The sequence below is a fragment of the Vicia villosa genome, linkage group LG1, assembly GCF_029867415.1.
Source record: "Vicia villosa cultivar HV-30 ecotype Madison, WI linkage group LG1, Vvil1.0, whole genome shotgun sequence".
NCBI classification, from domain to species: Eukaryota; Viridiplantae; Streptophyta; class Magnoliopsida; order Fabales; family Fabaceae; genus Vicia; species Vicia villosa.
Window position 1 is genome coordinate 103,628,833 of NC_081180.1, and position 4,601 is coordinate 103,633,433.

Here is a 4,601-nt window from a genome sequence, read left to right on the forward strand (position 1 = left end):
CGAACCTTCGATTGACTCTGAACATCTTTTTTTTTATCTGGTAGGACGCGTGGCTGAAAGATCTTGGCTAACCCTGAAAATTAATGATAAAAATAAATAGGGTGAGTGTATGGAGGATCTATTGACGAACCTCACAACCCTGATTAGGGTACAAGTTAATCATGGTTAAGACAAGGTAAAAATAAAATCTCAGGTTAAAGGAAATGCAAACCCAAACCCTAAACCCCTTAAGGTTTAGTAAGAAAACTTATTGTGACCTAAATAAGGTTTGAACAGATATAAAGTTAAAGACCTAAAATTAATTAGTGGTTGAAAATTGTTATGGTCAATAAAGAAAAGTGTAGAGAAAGAAGAAAGAAGGAAAAATTGACAAAAAGAAAAGACAAACATGAGGGTCGAACCCGAGTTGGGAAGGTGATTGGCGCTCGTATGCCACCAACCGTGCCAGCGTGCTTTTGGTGTTAGTGGATGGATTGCCAGCGGTTAAGGCGTGAAGGAGTGACGCGGATCCGGTTTATTCGGTGGTTCTGACTGAGTTCCACTACTCTTTTGTTTTCCTCTTCTACGTCTTTGGTAGATTATTTTCCATGTGATTTCATATTCTTCCCCATATGTATTCTCTCTTCTCCATTTACACAAACAAAATCAAATCAAAAGAAAAACACTTTCAGAACAATAATCATGGTCATCAATTGAACCAATAAAAAGCTAACAAAAATAAAAAAATAAACAACACCACCTGAGTGCTTCGATGGCGGTTTGTGGAGGAAAGATGTGCGTTGAACCACTTGGTTCTACAGTGAGAGTAAGATGTAAGTTCTTGAGTTTCTTTTTGAAAGTGTTCTTGATGTTCTTGAACAAGCTATGAAGTTGTTATGGTATTCATGAGAGAAAGTGAAGTTTGATCTTAGAGAGAAGGAGGAGAAAATAATTTTTGTGTTTGTGAGAAGAGAGAGAGAGAGAGAGAGAGTGAGAATAAGGGTTAAAAAGTTGTTGTGTATGCCTAATGTGTAAAAATTAGTGATATTTATAGTGTAACTTAGGTCAACAAATATGGAATAAAAAAAATCAAATATTAACTATTCATTAAAAGCTCAAATAAAAAATAATTTGATTGTGATCTTTTAAATGATTAACCAATATTTTCTTAAAAAGATCTTTACTTGTTACCCAAGTTGTGAAAAATGTTAAAAATAGAACAAATAAAATTAAAAACTTATTTTTTTGGATTTTTTTAATATTTTATGATTTTTGATGATTTTTTGACTAAAAAATGCGTAAAAGTGAAAATTGACTATTTTAAAAATGCATATTTAAATAGTGCAAAAATTAAATTAAAATAGTAAAAAAAATACAATTTTTATGATTTTTTTGAATAAATAGAAATAAAGTTACCATTAAAATTAGAAAACAAATAAAAGGGAGAAAAGTTAGAAGTGAGATTCGAGCCCGGGACCTCTCGCTCTTGTACCTTTTAATCTCAAATTCTTACCAACTGTGCTACGTCATTTATTCAAAATAAATTGATATTTGCAAATATATGAGGGAAAATTTTGGGGTATGACAGCTGCCCCTGTTCAATCTTCTTAAACCTGAGGATGTAGATTGACCTGTGTGCCAGTCGGAATCTGAAGGTGGAAGGGGATTGAACACTAGAGTACCCAAAAATTTGCACCATCGGGGATGGGCTTAGAGATGCCACCAGGATATTGAGAGACTTGATTGAGTTGGGCTTAAAGATGCCATCCAGCTTGATAGACTTGAGAGTCAGAATACGTCATATGTTAGACTGTATATGAAGGATATACTTAGGATGAGTCGTACGTTAGACTGAATCCACCGTATTGATAAGTGTCAAAGTAAGTCGTACGTTAGGCTATACTTTTCAGGACGAGTCGTACGCTAGACTGGGTCTAGTTTGCATTGTTTAGATGTCTGGAAAACCGTGCGTTAGGCTGAAGGATGGGTCGTACGTTAGACTGGATCCAATTTGCATTTGATAAATGTCTGGAAAGCCATGCGTTAGACTGAAGGATAGGTCGTACGTTAGACCGGATCCAATTTGCATTTGATAAATGTCTGGAAAGTCGTGTGTTAGGCTGAAAGATGGGTCATACGTTAGACCGAATCCAATTGTTTTGAGAATGGTCGGTATGCACCATACGTTAGGTGGTGTCCTGGGATGAGTCGTACGTTAGACTGAATCCTTTGTATTGAGAAGTGTTGGTTGGAGTTTGATCGTGTCAGCACTGTTCGTAGTAACTGAATTAGACCTTGGAAGGATGATCGTGTCTACACCGTTCGTGATGATAGAATTAGATCTTCAAATGTTGATCGTGTCAGCACCGTTCGTAGTAACTGAATTAGATCTTGGAAGGATGATCGTGTCTACACCGTTCGTGATGATAGAATTAGATCTTTAAAGGTTGACCATGTCAGCACCGTTTGTAGTAACTGAATTAGATCTTGGAAGGATGATCGTGTCTACACCGTTCGTGATGATAGAATTAGATCTTCGAATGTTGATCGTGTTAGTACCGTTCGTAGTAACTGAATTAGATCTTGGAAGGATGATCGTGTCTACACCGTTCGTGATGATAGAATTAGATCTTTGAGAGTTGACCGTGTTAGTACCGTTCATAGTAACTGAATTAGATCTTTGAAGATTGGAGATTTTGTTTACCTGTTTGTACCTGTATTCTGAAATAGGTACAGTTAGTCTTTATGCAATGTCATGATGCATGTATTATATGACAAGTCTATCAAAATAAATGAGAAACCCGTATGTTTATCATGAAGTAATGTATGCAATGTATGAATAGGTATGTGATGTATATGGAGTATATTAGTGATTTTTCTTGATTGAGAAAATAAATCTCCATATCGTTGTGATTTTGATGTCTGATCTTGTTTTGAAGATGCTCAGCTGGGGATTTATGATTTCTGCTTGGGGATAGCCATTTAAATGATTGATCTTGATGTACCCTGACTAGGGATAAGAGAGATGAATAACCCTGTTTGGAGAAGAGAAAAGTGTCGGGGAACTGGCAGTGTCGAAGATGTAAACTCCGTTGAGGAACTAAGTCTTTGTTGGGACGAGAACAGTTGAAGATATCTTCTTATTGATTACTCTGTGGGGATATGATCCTGTGAAACCGGAATTGTGGGAAGGCATGGATGTCTTGAACGTTGCCCCCAGTATTATAGTAACTGCCATTCCTGGATTTATCTTGATTGGGACACACCAATGAGTGTTGATCAAAGTGTTGAACATGCCTTGCATTGCTTTGCCCCAACTATTAGGGAATTTGAAGAGATTCGCCTTGCGAGGACCTTATGAAATGTGTACTACGGGTGACATGCCCCTAGTACTTAGTATGATGCCCCTGACGTATCGGGAAGTAGCTTCACACCCACTTGGATGCATGCCCCTGATTGTTTGGCATTCTTGAGAGATTCTCTGAATCTTGACCTAATTGCCCCCAGATTGATTGGACAAAGCATGTCATGACCCTTGTATTTATTGATTTCTAATTGAGTCCGGTGTAAAAGTTATTCTTACTGAAGTGGTTTCGTCTGTCGGGATGACTTTTAGTCATTAGTTGTACCCTGTGCAAATTCTTCCTGATGCTAACATTTGAAATTATGTAGCAGAATATGTTTAATAATGAAATTATGAGATGCAATGCATATGTCTGTCTTGTTTTTAGAAAAGCATTAAAACAGGAGATGTAAAGGTGTGATGTTTAAAAACGTGACGTTTGTAAAACAAGATATCAACTCAGCATTTGTGGTAAACCTTAAGGAGTCAGGATACCTTTTTGGTGACAGTATGCTTTCGAACTAACCATGCTTCAGTTAGGACTTTCAAGGGTTGTAACGTGGCTTGGTTCAAGGTTTAAGAAACAAAGGATAATGGCTCAAAGTTTATTTGTACCCATCCCAATCTTTGTGATGTTCTTCGATCCTATGCTCAGTTAACTTTGCGTTTAAGTCCTAGCAGAGCTTGAAGTCATACCACTGACATTTGATGATGGTTTCAACACCAGCAATTTATTTGGACAGGCAGTCATCCTTCTTGTAATATTTTCTTTTTTTCATTTGTCGAGGATTTGCAGTAACCTCTTTTTGACATTGATTTTGTTATCCCTAACTTTTGCCTGAACAGTTTATTTTGAGATTACAGTCAGCGGGATGTTTCGATTTTCGATAAGTCTCCTTCATAGGTTTTGACTTAACATTTTTTTTCTTCTTTTTGATGGGTATTGACTGCCTGTCTTAATGGTTGCGAGAACCCATCATTATTTGTGTAAAAAACGGCTAGTATAATTGAGTTCACTGAGTAACTACCTGCCCCAGGTTAAGATTAAGGGTTTTAAATTGCATATGAAAGAAAACTTCTACTCCTTAGGCTCAAAAGGGTTTGCGAGGGATTAACATCCTTATATCTCCACTATTTAGGAATTGAAACAATGCCTGTACATCGTCAGCATAGTCCGTTCAAAAGCATACTGTATGAGGTTGCGGTATCATTTTTGTCATCCTCCTTCAAAAGGCTTACAACTTAGCAGGAGCTGAATATCACAAAACATATGCAAAGT